At 44.4% G+C, this 24481-nt stretch overlaps 1 pseudogene; it reads right to left on the reverse strand.

Moving 5' to 3' along the window:
- Positions 1 to 746: 746 nt before the first annotated feature.
- LOC118722460 lies at positions 747 to 23110 on the reverse strand (annotated as a pseudogene).
- Between the last annotated feature and the right edge of the window lie 1371 nt (positions 23111 to 24481).

The raw sequence follows: 24481 nt of genomic DNA on the forward strand, positions 1-24481 counted from the left end.
TCCAGCCACAATTATTCATATTCCTCCCACATGCAAAATATGCTCTCCCATGTTCCAGGACCTCCCAAACTGGATTCCTCCAATCTGGGCTTGTTCCTATAGCAATTGGCTTTGGCTGCATAACAAATAACCCCAATACTTAGAAGTTTAAACCATAACCATTTATTTAGCTCACAGTTCTATAAGCTGACAATTTGGGCTGGGTACAGCTGGGCAATTCTGATCTCTGCAAGTACTCATTCATGCATCTTTGGTCAGTACTCCTCGCTCCTCCACAGGACCTTGGATTCTTTGGCATGCTCATCCATTCCAAGAGCAGCAAGAGAGAACAAACCCCAATGTGCAATCAAGCCTTTACTTTTATGCCATTGTTAACATCCCATTGGCAAAGCAAGTTAATGGCTGGGCTCAGAATCAGAGCAGGAGAATAGTGGAAGGTAGATGGCAAGCAGACATGAATACAGGGATGGAATAATTGATGATCGTTTTGTAATTTATCTTCCACAGTGAAGTTGAGTACTAGTAGATGTTGACAGAAAATGAAAGATGCAGCTCACAAGTCTAACTTTCATAATGCAGCATTCAAGCCTCTTGAGAAGGGGTTCCCCATATCTCTCCAATATCAACGCAGTTTATCCTGCAACCACACACCTGCCAAGCTGGGCTCTTCCCAGTTTCAGGGACCTGCCCCAGCTTTTTCATCTTCCTGCTCACTCTTCTCTGGATTATCCCCCATAATTTTTTTTTTAAAAATAGTCAACGGGTGCCAAGGGATTCAGTGGCAGGAGGACTTCATCTAGCATCTTGAAGGCCTCCACACTGGCTGCCTGGGTTTTCTTGGCAAGATACTCAGCCTTTGATGGAATCCCTGCTCTGGGTGCTATGGCTGAGGAAGTTCCTAGCAAGGATGACCCGGGAGATGTGGGTGGCACTGCCTACTCACCCTCATCCTCCAGCTGCCCCATCACCATGTTCACCAGTGGCTAGGTGCCTTGCAGGCTCTCACCTCTATCTTCACCCAGGCCCAGACCAGACATCAACAGCACAAACCTGTCCAGGTGGTGCAGGCATCTGAGGAGCAAACTCTGGGAAGCAATGGTCTTCCACCAAGAACTTGCCATTATCTCTCATGGAGTTCAGCACGGCCAGCACCGTCCCTGTGGCCAGGCTGAACATATCAATGATAACTTCCAGTTTGATACACTGTTATTCTTCTTCCAAGACAAGCTCATCATCTGGGTGGATGTACTTGCTCTAAGGAGGTGTGGTGAGCTCACTGTGCTCCTTGCTGACCTCTTGCAGGTTGAAGGCTGGAGCTCCATGGCCTTGAGTAGGGTCCCCACCACACAGCACTTCTCCCTGTGCTGCAGCTCACACAGCTTCTTTATTTGGACTTCACTGCTGAGCACAGCAGCCCAGGGGCCCTGCCTCTGCCTCTGCCAGGAGGGAAAGACCATTGAGGAGCTGGCCCCAGGAGGACAAAGGGATTTAGGATGTGGATGGGCCCTGGATAGGTCTTTTTAAGAAGGAAGGCAGACATGCAGAGAAGGCAATGTGAAGTCAGGGCAGAGACTGCAACGATGTGGCCGCAAGCTTGGAGTACCAGCAGTCACCAGGAGCTGGAAGAGGTGGGAAGGACCACCCTCTGAAGCCTCCAGAGGGAGCATTGGCCTGCTGACACCTTCATGTCAGACTTCTGGCCTCTAGAACTCAGCTCCAGGGGACTGGTGCTGGGCCTGCTACATGGAGATGCTCACTGCATTGAAGGTGAGGAAGAACAGTTCTCCACTGCAGCTGGGCCTCATTCTCCAGGAAAGGCCTCATTTGGTTGAGGTGGGCGGTATCAATGTGGACATTCTGCCAGGTATAGCTGCACTCCCCCAGCCAGAAGGGCTGTGAGTATTTAGTGTAAGTCACCATGGGCATGCGGGCAAAGATGACATTGCTGGCCGACGGTGGGGTTAGCCTGCTCAGAAAACATGGTGTGCTCCAGGAAGCCAGACTGCTGTGCACAGACCAAGGAGGACATGGTCACTCAGCACTGCGTGCTCCACACCTCCACCTGGACAACTACCAAGGTCTCAAATCCACATGCCCCAATTCTTCATCTGCTGCCTCTAGCTCTCTAGCACCTGCTCTATCTCAGGGTATGAGGCCAGATAACTCTCACAACACACTGGGGCCCCCATTCCTCATCTTTAGCTGACCACATGCTTTACATTCTCCTTAACCTTATGTAAAGCCACTGCTCCCAGAAGTCTTTCCTGATTCTTATCATCCCTCTCCCACATTACACACACAGACATACATACACACCACCACCACCACCATCATCAGCACCACCAAGCTGGACATACTATGAATTCCTGCCTACAATCTCTAGAGCCCCCTCTGTACCTCTGTTCAGGTACTTAGTGCATTGCACTTATTTGCAGATGGATATTATCTCCTTTCTTAGACTGTGAGCCACCAGAGGGCTGGATTCTTGTGTGGATTCATTCTTTGTCTCCCTCCACAGTGCCCAGCACAAACTAGGTGTCCTCTTGACCTAAGGAGGTCAATTCTGAATAATTCAAAGATCACAGAAGAAGACATTGCAACCGAGCCAAGAAACACCCTTCAGAGAGGAACTCAGAAGAGCAGCAATTGCCTGCCCACTGAACAAGGGGTAGGGCTTTGGGCTTGCCAGAAAACACATCTTGAACCAGAGGTCAAATTCATGAACAAATAGTCCTAAACTCCATCCAAGAAAGAACTTCCTCTAGGAGAACAGTCCAGGTTAGAATGGGCTGGCAAGAAGAGGAGTGAGGCACCCCATCTGGCAGGGAATCAGTCTTCTGGGTAGTGTTTGAGAGAGTGATTTTGCTGAGCCCTTAGTCTGTTTATATTTAAGGTTTGCACATTAATAATTCCTTCATTAGACTTACGTTTCCCCTTGGCACCAGGAGTGTGTATCTCAGGCCTCACAAATAAAGGGTTTTCAGGAGCGGCTTTCCTCATGAGGCAGCCTGTGCTGAACCTGACCGCTGGCCAATTCCCCGAGAGTTGGCTGGGCACTGGCACATTGTGTTCCATGGGCAAACTAATGTGTGATTAGATTGGGGGTGGAAGGTGTGGGAGGGGAAGATGATTGGGCAAGTGTGAAGGAATTCTAAAATGTTAGAGAGGGCCATTTCAGTAAATTTCCTTAGACACACACCTACACACCCCTGTTGAATGGGCCATACTCCCTCCTGTCAGAAACCAGTAGCTCAGCAGAAGAAGACTTATTCCTTAGGGTGGGTGGAGTAATTAAGACAGTCCTGTAGATCCATCCTTCTCTAACACTGATACTCTTAGATCAGCCCAACTTCCCTGTGTTTAAGTGGTGAACAGTGCCCCAGCATGTATTTATAGCTCCACAAATACCATAATGTCCCAGGACTAGAGACAGGTCTGCTATTGGACCTGAGTGTCAGGAGTGACAGAAGGGAAGGGATGCTCATAACCACAGAAGGTGGCTCCAGGTGGCACCACTGCTGTGAGCAGAGGATCCATCCTAGGAACTGGGCCTGGAGTGGCTCTTCTAACCCCTCCCAATAATGTCCCTGAGACTAAAACACCTCCAGAGAGCAACCCCCTTATCAATATGTCAAAACTGAGAGTTCTGCCAAGACCGGTTTGGCTCAATGGATAGAGCGTCGGCTTGGGGACTGAAGGGTCCCGGGTTCGATTCCGGTCAAGGGCATGTACCTTGGTTGTGGGCATATCCCCAGTAGAGGGTGTGCAAGAGGCAGCTGATCGATGACTCTCTCATCGATGTTTCTGACTCTATCTCTCTCCCTTCCTCTCTTTACAAAATCAATAAAAAATATATTTAAAAAAAACCCAAAAAAACAAAAAAACCTGAGAGTTCCAGTCAAGATGGTAGAGTAAGTGGACACTGTGCTTACCTTCTCCCATGACTCCATCAGATTGCAACTAAATTATAGAACAACAAACCTGGAGACCATCTGAAGGATAGCTGAACAAAAGTCTTATAACTAAAAATATCAAGAAAAAGCCATGTTGAGACTAGTAGGAAGGGTGGACATGAAAATGGGCTGGCCCCAAACCCATGTGTGGTAGTTAAGAATGGAGAGGGATATCTCAGCTTCAGAGGTCCCCCCTGAGGAGTGAGGGGTCTCAGCCTTATGCTGGGAAGGGGAGCCCACAAAACATCTATCTGTGAAAATCAATGGGGATCTGTCTATCTAGGTGAGATAAAAGGCTGCTGAAAATACAAGTGTCCTCTTAAAAGACCCACATAAGCCACATAAAGGCTCTGGCTTGCAGGCACTTACTCTGGGCTCCGATAAAGGGACAGTGGCAGAAAGATAGTGTGTCAGGGGCACCAGAGACATATAGGGAAAAACCGAGTTTCGTGGCTTCCAGGTGAGGGCTGGAAAGACAGTTACCATTATTCCTGTATTGAGCCCTTCTACCACATGGCCAAATCTGAATCTGCACTAGCCTGATGAACTCAACTAGCTCCACTCTGAAGACTTCCTGAGACCATGATCCACCAACTTACGCACTGCTTGAGGCTTCTCTTAGGGTTCTTTTAAACTAGAGGGGACTATTTTATATCAAACTTTCCCTCTCAGATTACAGGAACTGTAATCTGGCTGAAACCACTCACCCTATTCTGCCTCTGAAGAAAAATTCAGTTTAATGCCACCAATATTGTTCCAAGAATCTGGCCCTTCTCTCAAATCCCAGCCCTTCCCACAAAGAAGCTCAAGAAGCCCAAGAGGAAATCCAATATTCTCCTCAAAGTAGACATCAGCACAGTGGATCTCAGGTGAATCCCTAGCCAACAGGTGCTCTGGAGAGGATGGGCTAGAAGAAAGCATGTCACCACTAGGTCCTGAGCCAGAGAAGCAGATGCTTGAAGACCTAGGAAGAAAGTTTCACCACCCTCACCACCCCATGGTTTCCCATTGTTTACAAAAAAGTCAGATTATTTTGTTCAGAATTCAGGTACTTTACATCATGACCCAAAATAAGTCTAGTCTCATTTTCTGCTAGACCTTCAAACCACTAGCCACTTTGGAGCATTTCTGCTCCCAAAATATGCCCAGCTCATCCCACCTGCAGCTCTTTGTTCCAGCTATTGAAACATTATTGATTTTAGGATAGATTCACAGACCCTGAGATAAAAATTCAAGTATAAGTATTTTTATATATGATCAAGAAAATACCAGTAGGATAATCAGGGAGGATGGAAAGTAATAAAGGGAACACTATTGAATAGGTTCCCATTGTGGGCAGCAAGGTTTGATTCTACTGGGGAACTCTGGGAGACATTGTAGAACCTACTTCAGAGTTGTCTCTACCTGAGAGAGAGGGAACTGGGGTGTTTATCCACCAACTTCCATCAGTCACCAGTGGTGGGGTTCTGCGGGGGAACTGGGAGGTATTGACTCTGAAGCATTCAAGTCTAGCTTGCATGGAAATGGTGACTGCAGGAGGCGATGGCCAGTGCACCAGAAGTATCACCTTCTTCACTTTCATGCCTCTATTCTCTCTCCCATCACTATTTTTAGTCTCTCTAAATGGACCACTCATCATAGGACAATGCCATCTCCTCCAAGAAGCTTTCCTCATCTTCATACAGAATTGGTGACTCCTCTGTCATCCACAATCACAGCACAGCTATTACAAAATCCTCATGTTCCTGCCTTCAGGTTTTGCCTTCACTCAGTTGATAGTTAAAGGCCGAATTGATGACTGACTAGGTAGAGTGGTAGAGACACTCAGCCTCCTGCCTTGGTCTCCTTCCTTTCTGCTTTACATGCAGTGGTATCTGTGATTTGTACACTCATTGCAGGTCTTTAACCCTGTTAACATCGCAAGTTAGAAAATACTTCTTTAAAGTGCCATTTGGTACTATTGCCTGACTCTGTTCTTATTGCAAAATAAAAATTTAAAGGTTGTTATTTGAAGCAGTGCATGGTAATTACTGTGTTGTATAATATCAACAGTTTTATTTGCATATGGTCATATAAAAATAGGAATAAATACCTAAATGCCAACTGCTCTCTCCAGTTAACTGAAACTGTGATACACTGAAAGCATCTACGCTTGCTCTGTAGAAAGAGGAATGTAAATGGAAGAAAACAAGTAAGAAGAGAGGAAGCCCAGACTCACAGAGGGTAAAAATGCTGGCACGTGAGGTGCAAAGTGGTTTCTGGGAGCCCTGAAGTGACCCACAGCAGTGAAGTGGAGGACAGACTGGGGTAGGCAATCTTACTGTTTCCTGAAAATGACTTTACAGAGTGTTGCAGTGAATGTGGGAACAGAGCTGTCTCACCTGCCACTTCCCAGATGTGTGTAAAGAGGAATGAGGAGCTGCCTGGTCAGCTCAGCTGCTGTAACAGAATTCCATAGACTAGGCACCTTAAACAACAACAACGGGAGTTTATTTCTTATAGTTCTGAAGGCGGGGAGTCCAAGATCAAGTTACCAGCAGACTTGGTATCTGGTGAGGTCTCTCTTCCTGGTTCCTGGAAGGCCATCTTCTCATTATGTCCTCATACAGTTGAAGGAATTGAGGATTTCCCTGGGGTCTCTTTTATAAGGACACTAATCCCAGTTGATGAGGGCTCCACTTTCATGACTTCCAAAGGTCACACCTCCAAATACCATCACCCTGGGGGTTAGGGTTCAACATATGAATTGGTAGGTGGGGGCGTGGGGTGCATTCAGTCTATAGCAGAAGCCTATAGCTATGGTTAATAAATTAAGAAGCTGGAGCTTCTACTGGGTCACAAAGGAAGTCTGAGACAGCATGTGATTAAATGGGGATCTGCTTGCAAACAGGTCTGTGTCTAACTCATGAGCTGCTATGTTTGCCCTGCTTAGAGATCAAGTGTCCACACGATTGTGTTTCCTGAGGAGTAAGGCTCTTACTTGATTGTTGATTATTTCTGAAGGTCAGGTCCACTTCCCACAGCAGGTGGGAAATCCAGAAGGTTGAATCAACCTCTAAAATGAAGAAACCAGTCACCCAATAATGAAAGTGATAGCAGGGGCTAGGTGAGCATGAGACTAGAACGTGAAGAATTATTGTGTTATATAATATTAACCACTATTGCCTACACAGCATCTCAGCATGAGGGCTCTCTGGGGCAGACACTGTTATCTTCAACTTAAGATACCCAGTTCCCAACACAGTGCCTGTTGCAAGTAATATTGTGTCAGTGATATCAGTATTCATCTGTAAATGAGTCACATTTAAGACCTCTCCAGTCTTCTTCCTCCCAATGGTCCTTGGACCCTCCTCATCTCCTCTCCCTTAGTTCCTCTGCTGGTCCCTTTCCTGGAGTCCATTAATAGATGACTTTGGTTCTAGACTTAAAGGGGACATTAAGGACACATACATATTTTAGGGTGAGGGGTGGGTTCCTGGAGACATGAAAGAAAAAAAACGTAGTAAAACCATTCTTATATTTCTACTTATCACCCATTCAGGAAAGAAAATATTTTTGCCAAAGAATTATAATAGAGACTCATATCCACCTCTTTTCCTTCATTCAAAATCTTACCCATCACTCAACCCACGTTTCAAACACCACCTACGCATACAAGCAAGTTTGATCCCCAGTCCTAATGCTCTGTCCCAAGAGCCCCACACACTGTGCCTTTGCTATGACACTCACAATTTACTGTCCTCTACTGAATTACTCATGACCAGACTGTAGGACCTGGTGGGCAGAAGTGGGTCTGATTCATCTTTGTTCTACCTCATTCCAACCCCACTGCCACCCCCAGTTTTCTTTCTTTCTTCCAAGAAATTGAATTTTAGAATAAAAGGAAGTATAGCCAGGAATTTAACTTGGCTCAGAAGGATTTCAGTCCAATTTTCCAAAAAGCCACTCTCTAAGCTCAGGGGCTGGAAAGCTACTGTCTACCTGTCCCATGAACCCCAACCTCCCCTCCAGGGCTCTTGGCAAGTACCTACTTGTCTCTCCTATTGCCCAGGCACAACATTTTCCTGCTCATCATACTGTTATGGAGGAGGTTTCTTCTACTGATGAAGACAGGGTTGGGCAAGATGGTCATAAAATCTCATAAGTGTGGAGCTGAAAGTAAGCTCTCATCTAAGGCTGCCCTTCCCTTCTATAGTCCACCTGTCAAGAAGACATCCTGCCTTGGCTTGAACAACATTGATGGGGAGTTTGAACTACTGTCCTTGGATGGCTGAGCCTGGGGGACACTTTCCTCAGATTCACTTCCACCTTTGGAGCCCAATTCTACCCTGAGGCCTGCACAGAACATTCTGCTTCCTCTTCCCCAGAGAAGTCTTCAAATGTTTGGGGACAGTTCTCTTGTCCTCTTGAGTCTTATTTTGCCAGACTAAACGACCTCAGCTTTTACACCATTTCCACTTGTCCCAATAAAGCTACTGTTTTTAAGTGCTCTTGAAAGAACAGTCTCTACAAGGTGAAATAGAAATGAGCAGTCATGTTGCTACTGACCCGACCCCTCGCTGCATCTCAGCAAGAATACATACTTTCACGTCGCTCCAATGGTGCAGAAATAATTGGTGAGAGTCAAATTCGTACACACACTTGCTCAAATCACGTCAACAAGAGACTGAGAGATTGAACAGAGTGTGCAGCTTCTGGTTTGGTAGAAAAACAGAAGGTCAGCACCCAATTCAGTTGCCTTTTCCACCCCTTTAAATATAGATCAGGGTAAAACAAGGAGACTGAGAACCAAGAACTCAATTGGAAACTTTCCTTTGAGGACTTTGAAGCAGGATGTGTAGGATCAGAATGTGGGCCAACCAGATAGTAGACCATCTCAATAACAAAAAGATGACACTGATGGCAGGAAAACTGCTGAAGAGACTTTTACTAAAGCACTTCTTAATCTTGTTTTCCATAGTCTTCCTTTCAGAGAACACTAGAAGTTCAATATGTCAGATCTCTCAAAAATAAATTGTAAAAAGACCACTAGAATTCTTCCTTCCTTTCTTCTCTTCCTTCCTTCCTTTTTCCCTCATCTTATTCCAAAATGTCTTTGAGGTAACAAATGTCCAATGTTTTTGTGCTTAAAATAGCATCGAATTGCTCATTGCTTCACATGAGTGGCCAGTGTTTGGAATCCAAAGTCTTTTATGTGAAAAAGAGTTTGAGTCAAAGATAAACCTGCAGTAATGAGTTCTAACCTGCAATCAAATTAAATATCACAGCATTAGATTAATTTTAACCCAACAACCTACTGTTATTTCAATCTATTAATTTTTTAAGTTGGCACAGAATCCTTCCTAAAAGTGAATGCTATGTGGACATGTCACGTCAGTATGTCTATGTTAAAGTCCTTTAATCACCTTTTTAGTAAAAAGATTAAGCAACATTTTTTTTAAAGGTTAAGATTATTCATTACATACTCTTAAATCCAATCAGTAATAACTTTTGAAAGGGCAGTAATGAACTGATGGTCACATCTCCATTTTTGCTTGCTTTGGGGATCAGTAGGTGATGAGAATACATGCTCAGAACGTACCAGCTTAGAAGACTCTCTAGTTTTGAAAAGAGAATGTCTTCTCTCCTTCTTAAACATCATAGCCTTCCCAGCTTCATCCTACACTCACCTGAAAGAAAGTCAATTTTGTTACCTGCTTAAGGCTTAATAAGCCTAATTCATGGGAAAGATTTACTGCCTTTCAAAAGTATAAACCCTGGCCTCTGAGAGAGTGAGAAAAAAAAAAATGGGGAAGGGAAATCAAGGAAGACTTCTTAGGCAAGGGGGTAACTCCTCCGAAGTCTGTTCCTGAGAGCTTGGTGGCCAACTGGAAGAGCCTTCCCTCCTCCTTACAGTGGAGTTTAGAAACCTGTTCAGCCCTTACATGGGGCAGCAGAGCTGGGTCTTGAGCTTGAAGGGGTATTGCTTGGGGCATGGGACAGTGTACCCTATGCCTCTTTTCTGACCCCTACAAAGCTCAATTTGAAATATCTGTCACAACTGATATCCCAAGGAGTCTGTGAAGAAGCTGATGTGCAGCTTCCTTTAAGTGCAACACTTGGGTGGCCCTACACTGGTGGAGCTACTCTGGCCCCTCCCTTGGAAGGAGAACCCTGCTTGGAAGGCAGCCCCTGGAAAGCCTTATGCCATCATTCACTGAGTGATTCCCCTTGGCTCAGCCAACATGATTGTTTGGACCAGTCTCCATGCTAGGTCCTGAAGAATTCAGAAATCAATACTGATGATATTAATACAGTAGCTAATATGCTCCATGCTCCAAAGCCACAGTAAATTAGCCAGCGAAGTCTTATTAAAAAATTTGAAGAGCAAATAAGAGGTCACTTGCAGTCGAGGATACATGGAATATGTAACAAAAATGATTAAAAGCCAGGAGGACTGTGGTTTCCTGGGGTAGGCTGGGAAGTTGTGAGAAGGAACTGTGCAAGGATTCAAACTGGAGAGTGAGAGCCTGCCCTGCCAGGGACATGGCTGGGATCGGCAGAGTGGGAGCCTCTCCAGGCCGCAGGCAGAGAGCTGGAGAAGCAGAAAAGGAATGTAGGAACGGTGTGTCCAAGAGGTTGGCTGAAGGCCTGGCCTCCCATCACTGGAGCATCCTTGTTGGACTTCTAGGTATTTCTAGCACATTTCTGAGACTAGGCTGCACAGATTTAAAGGATAGGAAGGCACAGGAGAGAGGTTGCAGGAGGAGAACATGCACAGATAGGTGTGGCTGAGGAAAGCAAGAGACGTTCATGGTGAGGGGTTGCTCCTCAGAGTATAAACAAATCTTGGGAACCAGGGAATGAGGGCTGGACCTCATAGGGAGACACTCCCAACTGTGGGCCTCCCTGAGGTGTCTAAGCTCCAACCAGCCATGGAGAACAGGAGGCTCATCTATAATTTGTACCAATTTTTCTGACAAACTCAATTTGAAGATTCAGCTCAATTGCAATCAACAAAGTAAGTGAAGCAGAAAATCACTTGCTTCCCTCGGAGCAAGGAGCACCATCAGTGACTCCAAAGGAGCCAGAGAGCGTGCAGGCCTCCATCAGGGCACAAGGCCCTGCTCTTCTGTCCTTGGCATGAGTGGGGGCCTAGCCCACCCAGAAAGGCTCCTTCCCAGCTCCCACCATTTCTCAGGGTGCTTTTATTTATTTATTTTTTTAAAATATATTTTACAGAGAGGAAGGGAGAGAGAGAACTAGAAACGTCGATGAGAGAGAAACATTGACCGGCTGCCTCTTGCACACCCCCTACCGGGAATGTGCCCGCAATCAAAGTACATGCCCTTGACCAGAATCGAACCCGGGACCTTTCAGTCCGCAGACTGACACTCTACCACTGAGCCAAACCAGCTTTGGCCTCAAGGTGCTTTTAGTAAGGTAGCAGCTTGCAGAGGAAAGAACAATGGACTGGAGTCAACTGGCCTTGGTTCTAGTCCTATTGCTGGTACTGACTGCCTGGAGCAAGTCACTTCTGGAGTTGCTGTTGCTCAGCAAGAAATAGCAAGAAATAGTCCTTGCCAGGCCCACTTTGCAGGGTGATTATGAAGCTCAAATAAGAATATAGATGTGAAAGCTGCACTTTACATTCAGGGCACCGAGCAGATGCACCCCCTTGAGTGTAATGGTGATGATGGCAATGATGGGAATGGTGGCTGAGCTACTTTTTATGCACAGTTTCTATAAATATCACACCAAGAGATGAAGTCCTGATTATAATGGCCTAACTTTATCCATCACATTTATCTCTGGGTTCTCACCCTGGCTCCAAAGAATCATTTTTAGCTATGTGAGGTGTTTGGGTAGAATGTCTGAGAGCATCTTTCTCTCCCCTCCCCAGCCCTATGGTCAAGTCCAGCGACCCTTCCTAGACATCCTCTCCAGGGCCATCAAGGACGTGTAGCTCAGCACCCACACTGAGATCAAGCTCTCTCTAGTTTCACCTGGAAGAAGGGGCAGGTTGATGATCTTCAAAGCCTTTCCAGGGTCCCAATTTCTAAACACAGCAAATTCTTCTGACACTATGACTGCTAACTCTTACTGTGCTCATGCCAGAAATTAAGGACTCAAAGAGAGGGCTAGGTGGGTCAGGGCAGTACCTTGTAGGAGATTACATCTTAGTGTGTGTTGTGAGTGTGTACACGTGTGTGCATGTGCACACATATGGTGGGCACACTTCAAGAACTGTACTTCTAGTTCCACCAGCTGCCTCTTCCCATACTGTATCCAACAGATGAATGCTTTATCTGGAATAAACAAAAATAGACATTATTTTGCAGAAAAGGAAACTGGGGCGATGATAAAAGTGAATTGCAAGTGCTTATTGAGAGATACTCTGGGTAAGCAGGGATCGGAATCTCAAATTGCCAAGTTCTCAAACTTTTTCTGAGAACACAGCTGGGCCTGTGCCCTCGTCTGAAATGAGCTTGCAGCCTGATTCGAGGGACAGGTGGCTGCTGTCGGTTGTGGAGAGAGGGAGAGGGATGAAGAGCTATTTAGGCACCAAAAATACTTTCTAAAAATGTCCTTCATCTTAGCCTCACATTTACAAAGATTCTATACGTATTTTATATACTAAATGAACTAAACATATAAAGTTAAAATGAATTTATTTCCCCATTATTTATTAAATAAATTTATGACTGCTGAGAGGGATTTCTATTCAGCACCCCAAAACATTGATATAATGCTGGTCAAAGGCCAACAATTCAATACTTCTAGTAAGCTCCTTTTGTGGGAAATTTGTATCAGGCCTTTTGAAATCACAGACACGGACTACCTTTAAGAACTTTAGACTGGGAACCAAAAAGTTAGACTTCTGGATGAGACCAGCTCCAATTTTACAGATGAGGAAAGTGACGTGTAGGAGGACGAAGTCACTTGGTCCAAGATCACAAAGAGAGTCTATAGTACATCTGGGACTAGAAGCACATTCCCAGCCCATGGCCTGGATCTTTTCTTCAGAACCAGTGAAGGCAGAAATGCCTGGAACCAGCCTCAGTTTTCTGGACCCACTGATGCTTTGACAGATCCAGACTGGAATAGGAATGGGAAGAGACAGCTTACCACACCTGCGACAGAATTCAAGTAAGGTTAAGTATTATAAAACCCAGCTCACAACGGGCTGAGTCTGTCTGCCAGGTGACTCATGGTGGCAGAGGAATAAGCCCCGGCCAAGGTCATACTGACATCACAAAGCCTGCCCGTGCTGTCTTTCCCCTCTCAAGTTTCCCTAGAAAACACAGAGCCCAATCCTTTTATAAAATCACTCTGGGCTCTGGCTGGACTCGCTGGGGCTCCCAGGGCTAGGAGAGGCCTCGCTGCCCAGGGCTTGCCAACTGAAGACTCACAGGCTGGGAAAAGGCAGCATTTTCAGTTCAAGCTGGATCCTATTTACCATTAAAATTTTCATATCCTGATTATTTTTTGTTTTTTCTCCTAGGGAGTGGGGGGGGGGGGGGAGGGGGTAGGTGGTGGAAATGTCATTTCCTTGTCATTGAAAGTTAAACTTCCTTTGGCTAAGCGCTGGGGACTGTGTTACTGAACACTCGCATCTCTGACCAAATGTGCTTGTTTACAGCAGTGACATGACTGTCCGATCCCTAGGTCCTAATGACTAGGACATTATAACAACTCCGACATGACACATGCTTGTGTTCCCGCTCACTGCAGAGATCTGAGGAAAGCAGAAGCTTTAAAAAATATGTAAATTTCAATTTGGGAACTTTCAAGTAAAACTTTCAGGTAAAACCTTCTTTCTTAATTGCACAGTAGGTAGGCAGCAGCCTTCATTCATTCATTCATTCATTCATTTTTTCATTCAATAAACATGTAGTGGTGCTTCTAAAGGTCCAGGCTCTGTGCTAAGAACTGGGAATGAACCAGTGAGTGAGTGAGGGAGTGAGCGAATGAGTGCCAACCTATGTGTAAGGTATATTTCCATATCACCTTTCTTATTCTCCCAGTGACGCTTAGAATTATTAAATGTCTGTTTCCCTGTCAGAATGTAAGCCCATTCATGAGTGCAAAGACTTCCTGTCTTACTTGTCATTCTGAACCCAGTCCTGGGCACAGCCCCAGGCACATCCATATTTGTTCAATGGGGGATGGTTGGTTGACTGAAGGGTGGGTTGGCAAATAAATGAGTGAACAAATGAATAAGTGAGAGATAATGGGTTTCATAAAATATTTTTCATTTTCTTACTCATATGTATATTATTCATTTTATGCATATTTTTATTCTTCTGCATTTATTAATTTATTATTTTTAAATATTTTTATTTTTAAATTATAGTTGACATGTAATAATTATATTTGTTTCGGGTGTACAACATTCATTTCAGTGATTAGACATTTATTATAACTTATGAAGTGACCTTACCCCAATAAGTCTAGTACCCATAGTACCCATCTGACACCATACATAGTTAATACAATATTACTGACTATATTTCCTATGCTGTATTTTACAATTTGTTACTGTTTTTATAACTGGAAGTTTGCATATCTTAATCCCTTCACCGTCCTACCTCAACCCTCTTCTCATCCGGCAACCGTCAAAATATTTTCTGTATCTATGTTGTTTGTTTATTTTGTTTTTTAGATTCCACATATAAGTGAAATAATATGGTATTTGTCTGTGTCTGAGTTATTTCACTGAGCATACTACCCTCTAGGTCCATTCATGTTGTTGCAAATGGCTGAGTGGTATTCTATTGTTTACCTACACTTCATTATCCATTCGTCTATCAATAGACACTTCCATATCTTGGCTGCAGTTATTTATTGCTTGCCTTATTTCTGAAAGGATTTAAAGCATCATCATCAGAGGTGAAAGTCGTAATTTTTGACCCCATGGCAAACATTTCAGAATGTGTCCCATATCCTTAGCTTGTCATAATTCAGAACTGGGCATTTTCCAAACACTGCCCAAGGCAAGTTGGGTCTTGGAGGGATTGTGAAGTGTGATTCTGGCCCTCCAGCTACTCAGTGTGGTGGTGTAAAGGCATAGGCATGCTCAGGTGACAACTCCTCTGGGATGTATCCACGGAGCATCTATGGCAGTGGAAGTAAAGGGAAAGGAATGGTTTTTGCATGAGCAGAATCAACTATGTCTTATTTTTTGCTTATTCCCCATAGTGCTGATCATTTAGCAATTACTTGATACTTTCCTATTTTCCCATGAAATTATTAACATACAGGGAAATTAATTGCCACTTAGCACTAAGATTTTTTGTCTTAGTGTCCATGCACACCAACTACCCCAGTTGCCAGAAGGCAGTGAGCAAAAATAAGTGCATTTGGGGACTTCTTTGGATTCCTTTTATTGTAAATCATAATAAGCACTACTCATCTGTCAGCATGAGGCTGGGTGCTAGGATGATGTTGAAGAGATTACAGTCTAGTGTAGACAAGCAAGAAGGTGATTATAATACAGTGTAATAAGAGTAGTGACTGAGGTCTACACCTGGGGTGCTGTAAGAGCAAAGAGAAGGGGCACTTGGACTGGACCAGAGGCTTCAAAGAAATTTCTTAAAAACCAGTGGGATTTAGCCAAGAGAAGAAAGAGGTGAAGATAATATTCCAGAAGGACAGAACCCTCTGAACAATGACCCCAGGTCATGGGAGGAACAGCAAGCTTGGGAAACTATGAGTCATTCTGGTTGGCTGTGCCCTGGAGAGCATGGAGGGTGGGGTGTTAGGGAGAAATTGCAAGGTGAAGCTAGAAGGTCGACATAAACTAGATCATGAATGACTTTGAGTTGTTCTGAGGATTTTATTTCAGATGCAATAGGAATTTGAAAGCAGGAAAGTGACATGATCTCTTGGGCATGAGCAGAGTGATTGGAGATGGGAAAGGCTGGTGGCAGGACAATCAGTTAAGAGACTGTCCTGTAACAGGAAGATACAAAGCCTGGATGAAGGCAGTGACAGTGAGAATTGTGAGCATGGATGGATTCAAGACTATTGCAGAAATCCTATCTAATAAAGAGGGAATATGCTATTTGACCCTCATGCCATGGCAAAGATGGCAGTGCCCACAGCCAATAAGGAGGGAATATGCTCATTGACTGCCCTCAAAGATGACCACACCCACAGCCACAAGATGGTGGTGCCCAGTCCCCTCAGCTCTGCCACCCATCTGCCTCCTTAGTCCCCCAGTTCCCTGAGCCTCCCCAGCCACCCAGGGCCAGCCCGAGGCACAGGCAAGCCTCAGATGGTGGCTGCCCAGCCACCCAAGGCTGCCTGAGGCTCAGGTAACCAGGTCTGGCCAAGACTTGCACTGCTGGCAGTGGCAGCAGCAGAGGTGTGATGGGGACTTCTTCCAGATTAGGATAGACTGGAAACTGAGATAAATGGTTTCAATGCATATAGACAAGTTAGGAACAGGAACCCTTCATATCTGTTCACCACTGGGTTGCTTCCCGCCCATGAGGGCTCCCGGACTGCGAGAGGAGGCCGGCGGGGCTGAGAGACCTCCTCCTCCAGTGCTTGAATTTTCTTGCACCAGGCCTCTAGTATCTGTATAAAAGAGAAACTGCTCAAGAGTGGAGCCAGCAGTTGGACCTCTGGCTTCCCATTTACACTGCTCTACCCTAGTACCTGCATTTCATCAACTTCGGCTGCTGGAGCCCAATTCATCTCATATGGTTTAAGAAATCTCTCAAGGGACAAGAAAAAACCCCCACCTACCCTTAAGAATGACTTTATAGGCAAATCAAACCGTTCTCCCCTGAAATTCATCCATCAAAACGGAACTCTTTCTCCCTGGGGCTTTCAGCAGGGAGATTTTACTCTGAGTTTCTTAACAAGCAGTGGAAAAGTGATGGCAAATCTGCAGCTCAAGTCTATTAAAAATTGCTCCTGCACAATGCCAGGAGTCCTGGCCGCAGGAGTCTTGGTCACTGGCCTGAAACAGTGGTTTTCACCTTTTGCCGTAAAAACATTCAAACCTGTAGAAAATTTTAATAAGAGTTTATTAGAGCTGAATTAATGATAATTGTTAGGAAGCAAGATTTCAAATGTTTCAGAGAATGACAGTTGTGCAGTTTCTTTTGTGCAGGTGGAAATCAGAAAGAAAGGTAAGAAAGATTACATGAAAGTGGGACAAAACAAGGTGGGATTGGATTACAGGATAGTTAATACGATTATGGACTCTCTTGAGGGTGGTTCACCTCTGAAGACTCTAAGGTAGGTTAACCTAAAAGCACAAAAACAATGGGCAGGGCTCGCTAAGAGGGAAGATAAACCTTTTACTAAGGAAGCAATATGCACCATTGCCTGCCCAGTTAGGAATTTATGATCGTGTTTACTTTAGGTTAGATTTAGTACAGCACCCCTTTTTCGTCCACACACTCCTGCTGCAGACTGGATTACTTGGCGGGGAGGTGGGGGACTTTTAACACCCCTTACTATACCCCTGACCATACCTGACTGTACCTCTGAGCACATTAGAGCTTCAGAGCCTCTGGGAAATGAAGCCCAGGCATCAGCATTTGTTAAAACTTTCCAGGTGATTCCAGGATGCAGCTGGTTGAGAACCACTCAAGAAAAGGAAATGTGCTAACTGACCCACTGTCATATTCCACTTTTGGGCAAGATGCACTGCGGCCAGGAAAGGTGCAGTTTAGGAGCCTGGCTACTTTATAAAAGTTTTCCTAAGAAACACAAGAATAAAAGCTTTGACAGAGTTACCTGAAGGCAGGGTTAGGAGAGATATGAAGGGTTCCTGTCACAACCTTGTCTATATGCATTGAAACAGTTTATCTCAGTTTCCAGTCTATCCTAACCTGGAGGAAGTTCCAAGGATACCTAGCAGCCCTCACCACACTCTGTGTTCACCCCTTCTCCTGTGAACCTGAACTTCTTGTTTTCTACCAACTATCTCTAACACAAAAAAGGATGTGCCTCCATGGTATGGAAGATCCTGTGGAGGAGAAAAATATCTCTTCTACTCATTAGGAGGAAAAAATTATTCCCTCTTGAAGGGGAAAAAAAATAATTTATCAATACCTTTATAGGTTCTTGGCTGAGACCCTATGTAACACATGTGTCAAACACAAGGCCGTCGGGCCAAATCTGTCCCGCCAGGAATTGCAATGTCGCCCGCACTGTGTTGTCATCACTGCACTCCACAGCCTTTCCATCACAATGACAGTTTATGACTGTTCAGTAAACCGTTCGGCCCACGATTTAGGCTGGATTTTAGATTTTGGCCCCTTCTGTGATTGAGTTCGACACCCCTACTATGTAATAAAAGACAAATTGCCTGGCTGTGGTGGCTCAGTGGTTGAGCTTCAACCTATGAACTAGGAGGTCACAGTTCACGGTCAGGGTACATGCCCGGGTTGAAGGCTCTATCCCCTGTAGGGGGACATGAAGGAGGCAGCTGATCAATGAATCTCTCTCATCATTGATGTTTCCTATCTCCCTTCCTCTCTGAATCAATAAACAAATATATTCTTAAAAAAGACAAATTAGCCCTAGTTTGTTTGGCTTAGTGAATAGAGCGTCAGCCTGCGGACTGAAGGGTCCCTGGGTACAATTCTGGTCCAGGGCACATGCCTTGGTTGTGGGCTCAATCCCCTGTAGGGGGGCATGCAGGAGGCAGCTGATCAATGATTCTCTCTCACCATTGATGTTTCTATCTCTTTTGCTCCCTCTCCCTTCCTCTCTAAAATCAATTTAAAAATACATATTAAAAAAAGACAAATTAATAGGAAAAAACAGTTTCTTAACATGGACACCTCATGTGTTCATGGGAGATACCCAGGAAAACTGAGTAACTCACGGAGCTGGCCTAAGCCAGAGTGAATCAACCCAAGATGTGTCTCCATGGTATGCAGATTGTTTTGAGCTAAAGGCAAGTTTAGCTTCAGGCTCAAGAGAAACTTTTGCCCTGACCTTAATTACCTGGAAGAATTTGAATTTGAGGCCTTGCCCATAAGACAGTTTCAGAGATAGCTTCTTTTGGCCTACCTATAGGACTGGGAAAACTTCTATTTACTAAATGTCTGTTCTTCATATCTGCAATAACCCTGTTGAAGCCCCAATGTACCTTAAATCATCCCTAGCTTTGGATGTCTTATATTCATTCCGTTCTCTCTCTGCACCTCTCCTGCATTGGGGTTTCTGACTCTCGTGCATGTGGGCTTCCATACTAATATATGTGTGGTTATGTTCTCTAGCTAATCTGTTTCATGTCTATTTCATTATTAGACCAGTCAGAAGAACCTTGAGGGGAGAGAAAAGTTTGTTCTTCCTCCACAGCCACAGGCTTAAATACCGTCAATTAAAGAACAAAACAAAACAAAAACAAGTTGATGGGGAGGAGGCTAGTTATGAGGGGTTACCAGAAAAAGCAGAGGAAACAAAGGTAAGGGGTAACTTGCAGATTTATTTTTAAAAAAATATATTTTATTGATTTTTTTACAGAGAGGAGGAGAGAGGGATAGAGAGCTAGAAACGTCGATGAGAGAGAAACATCGACCAGCTGCCTCTTGCACACCCCCTACTGGGGATGTGCCCACAACCAATGTACATGCCCTTGACCGGAATCGAACCTGGGACCTTTCAGTCCGCAGACCGACGCTCTACCACCGAGCCAAACCAGTTTCGGCAATTTGCAGATTTAAATCAGTGCTTTCTCCATTGATTGGTTTCTTGTGATATAGTTATCCTTGTCTTCCAGGTACAGAGCATGGCAGGCTTCTTTTCTAAATATAAATGTCTTTTACAAGAGAGGAAAGTTTATCTTTTTGTACTTTTGTTTTTAGAGCTTCTCCTATGTCTGCTGTTTTTTTTCCAAAATAATCTCCTCAAAATAATTCTTATGTCAAAGAAGCATATATTGGGGTGACATATTCTGCTACCCTTCATACACATCTTAGGTTCTTCAACTAGAGCCCTGTGAATAAGACAGACTAGTGTGCAAAACAAATAGAAGTTTATTAACATTATATATGTACACATGTAACATTATATATTAACACTATATATGTAACCCAAACGGGAATTTAGAATTTGGGTTTAAGTTCAACAAAGGAAAAGAGATCTGGGTCTCCTGGATGAGAGAGGCAAGTTTTGGGAAGGAAACCAGGGAAAGTATGGCAAACACCGGTTGTTTAGAAAGGTCTGTTATCCAGATTTCAGTTGGTGCTTTCTCCACTGATAGGAATTGTAAGAGTCCTTCTCTTTCTGGCAGATGGAGAGGAAGCAATCTTTATAAATGGAAATTTCCTTTATACATACAAAAGGGAAACTTGTACACTGTTTTTAGAGATTTTTATGTATCTGCTGGGTTTCAATGGCTTTCAAAATAATTCACATAGTAATGTTAAAAAACAAAATTCTACTGAGTAAATTTGAAGATCTAATTGGTTTTATGAAGCAATTCCCAAAACAGGCAGCATCCCATCAAGCAACTAGACGGGTGCTCTGAGGGGTTCTGCAAAATGGAAGGTTTTTATAGGAAGAAAGGAGGGGCAAAGGAGATCTTAATGAGAGAAAAGAAAGAATTATTTTGGGCTGGGATGTCTTTTCTTTAAGGGAGGAGAAGGGGAAGAGTTTTTATTATTCAGATTGCCTGTTCTTTCTAAGAGAAATGGAGAGGGCCCATGTGACAGACTACCTTATTGGTGCCTGACCAGAAAGTTACAGACAGACTACCTTATTGGTGCCTGACCAGAAAGTTAAGATTATTTTTCCAAGGGATGAAAACTAGAATCAGATCAGTTATTAAATCTAAGTTGGTATTATGTGCTTTTAGCACAAGTGACACCATTTTGGGCCTGTGGTTTTTTTCTTTAATACAAAAAGGTGTATTTTGAGGTGGATATTCTGGTTTGCCTAAATTCCACAAACCTGGGGCAGAGCCTGAAAGAGCCTGGAGACCTGTGGGAATTCTGATTTTTCACTTTAAATAATTATGCTAATCTTACCCTCTCTTCCCTAATATATTAATGTTGATCTCAATATAAAACTAATGGTTATGAGTAGCCAAACACATTTTACCCCAAGAAAATAATCCATATTTATTTTTGTGGCTTCTACCATCCACTGATGCTCTGGTATAGACACTGGAGATTATGACTATATTGATGCTGACGATGATGGTGATGGTGAGTACTTTGTACATAGTTCAGATTGAGATACACACTTGCATAGAATTTGGAGCCAGAAAGTCCTAGTTTTGAACACTAGTTGTATGGTAGCTGTGTGGCCTTGAACAAGGAATCAATCTCTCTGTGTCTTCATTCCTTCAACTATAAGACTGGATTAATTATACTGGCAACCTCCAGGAACATAAGTTAAAGAAGGAACGAAAGAAACAAAACAGGGTAAGGGCATAAAATGGAGCCAGCAATGAGACTAAACTAGGAGAACGATAAAGACATGTGCTAGGGGTGACCTAAAAGCCATTGTGGACCACAAATTTGGCTGTGAGCTTTTAAACAGCTAATGGGAAGGGCAAACCTGGTAAGTGACTTCATTCATGGTGTTCATAAAATAAAAACCAACCAGTTGCTCAGGAATGATTCAGGCATCTCTCCTGAGGGTCTTAGCATAATTATGAGAGACCCGCATGGAGGAACCAGCGATATCCCTATAACATCTCTCTGATGAGGATTCTCACAGGGTATCTTATTATAGGCTTACAGCTTCTCTACCCCCACTGCTATTTTATACTTGGAGTGGAGCACAGTGTAAAGTGTGGCATTGAATTAGGGTACTGAACATTCTGGAAAGGGAGAAATGCTGGTCAATTCACGGAGAGAGAAAAAAAAAAGGTAAGGTTTGGGCAAGTGTAGAGGGGTTGGAGTAAGGGAGAACATGCTAAGAAAACAAAGACCAAGAGGTGAATACATACTGGGAAATATTAGAAAATTAAACATTTATTAAAAAATAAATATTAGGCTAAATAGGATTTCCCTTCTCCTCCTCCGAGCCTCCTTATGCAGGGGTGAAGAGGGAGCCCTGGTGTTCTGTATGATCCTAGAACATAGAGGGAAAGTCTCTCTGCAGAAGGAAAGTCTAAGTCTTTTTTTTTTTTTTCAATGTGGGCAGCAGGAGAACTGAGGAAACTATAGACATAAGCCTGTGAGCATCTCACCTTTAGACAATATGGTGGTGATGAAATAGGAAAATGTTAGGGATGGAATTCCAGCAATGGTTCTCAATGAGGGGCAATTCTGCCCACCAGGGGATATTTGACAATGTCTGGAGACACTTGGCTGTCACAACTTGGGAGGATGCTGCTAAATATTCCATTATGCACAATACAGAGAATACAACAAAGTGTTATCTGGTCCAAAATGTTAGTGGGAGTGAGGCTGAGGAAATATGGATTGGGAGAAAGAGAAGACGCTATGGTAGAGACAGGGATCTCTGCCAACCCCTTCAGTTTGCACTATGCTGGGAGTCAGGTTTCACCTCCTAGAGAATAATGCTTAAGATGATGATGATGATGATGACGACGACGACGACAATGACAATGATGATTCCATTTGTTCACACTCCAGTTGACAATGGAGTCTCACACTCATTCCTCCATGAAATTCAGACAAAATGGAGCCACTTTATGGACAAGAAGGCTACAGCTCAGAGAACACAGCGATTTTTTTCAATATTTGTTTCAAGCTGTATTGCTAGTTTGTTCTCCTCCTCCTTCTCCATCTTTTGGGATGCCATTGTCTGACTGCCCCTTTCCTCCAACTACATATGTTGAGAGAATTCCCTAATGTACAGATTAAAATCTGAAGAGGATAGATACTCACACTCCTTTTTTCTTGAAAACAGGATGTAGGTCGATTAGCTTCACCCACCTTAGACTTTGAATTAAAAATTAGGGACCACAGTGGTGAAGCAGGGTCAGGGGCGCATTCTTTTTGACAGTGAATGGTGGTAGTGGTGATGGCAGGGGTGACAGTGGGGGTAGTGGTGATGGTGGTAGTAGTGATGGTGGTGGTAGTGGTGATAGTGGGGGTGGTCATGGCAGTGGGGGTAGGGGCAATGGTGGTAGTAGTGGCAATGATGGTGGTGGTAATAGTGATGGTGGTGCTGGCGGTAGTGGTGATGGTAGTTGTGGTGGTGGTGGAGGCAGTGATATGTAGCATCTATCTCAAGGCTAGTGAAAGGACGGGTATCTGTTGATGGGGTTTGGTAATGAAGAAGGCATCGGCCTTCTCTCCAAGCTATTTTGTGCCTGTGGCTTTAGCTATGGGTCCGGCTGCATAGTAACTTTTTGTTTTTATTTGTTTTCTAGTTATTCTGCCTGACCATGACGTAACCTATGTGATATCCTTTCAGAGCATTCCTTCTCAGCTTCAATCAGCCAGAATCATTTTTTTATTGTTGTTGCCTACAAGGAGGAATTCTGGCTGATACACTCTGTGTATGATCTTGGGCTGGTCCAGAGTTTGTTTGTACTTTAGGGTTTAGCTCTCCATAGAGCTCAAACATGAATCTAAGGTAACCTCTGCAGGAGAACAAATCAGAATCTCACCTACTGCTCAGAAATGCTTATCTCCTCCTGCAATAAGCCTTTGCCACTCCTTCAAAACCATCATGCCCAGTTCCTTCTCCAGGGACTCCTTTTCTCAGGGCCTCTTAGCTCCCCTTGCCTGTATTCTCGCCTTGGGCGACCACTCGCCCATTTGCCAAATGAACACAACTATGTGTTAACTCCACATATGGATGCAACTTGAATTATATTGTATCCAGGTTAGCCACCACCCCACCTATTTATAACATTCTCCTTCTTAAGCTGGGATCCATTGTCACCTATGAATTAGTTGCTGACGGCAGTTATGTGTCCATCCCAGGTCACTGCTCAGGAGAGGCCAATAGCCTGTGGATAGAGAGGAGACTGCACAGGAGCTCACTCTCTGCAGGGAACACGGCAGCTCCTTTTCGGCCTCTTGGGGGGGTGGGATCAACAAGGAGGAGATCTGCTGGCTCTAAAGAGCAGTGTTCCATCCCTGGAGCCTCCAGCCACTTATTAGTGAGTCTGTGAGGCACGTGGCACGGTTGTTCCCTTAGAGCAGGTGGGTCATGTTTCTTGTGGGCATTGAGGCCTGGCTCACAGCCACGGTCTGTGAAGTAGTTGTGACACCAAATCCCTCCCTTGTGATACCCAGGCAGTGAAGACCGAACAGGAAAGACAAGCTCCTGAGGCTCCTAGGAGGAGCCAAGGACACTGCCTAGAAGAGGGAGGTGATCTCTTCCTTCCTTTCAGACACACAGCCAGGGGTTCTGAGGCTCAGAAGTGGCAATGTAAACCCAGCAGGACCCTCACACTCTTGCCCAGGGCAGAGGGGAAGGGGCCCTCGCCTGGGAGTGGGAGCCACCAGTCCTCTTAGCACCTGCTCTCGGCGTCCCTTCCCTGAGAGCCCCGTTCCAGGCTGAGGTGCAGGCTTCCTTCCATTCCCAAGTCCCCCCTGAAACTAGTTCTCTTTACTTTCTTCAATAATGGGTCCTGCCACGTT

Source organism: Pipistrellus kuhlii, unplaced genomic scaffold (genome assembly GCF_014108245.1).
Source record: "Pipistrellus kuhlii isolate mPipKuh1 unplaced genomic scaffold, mPipKuh1.p scaffold_m20_p_2, whole genome shotgun sequence".
Taxonomy (NCBI): Eukaryota; Metazoa; Chordata; class Mammalia; order Chiroptera; family Vespertilionidae; genus Pipistrellus; species Pipistrellus kuhlii.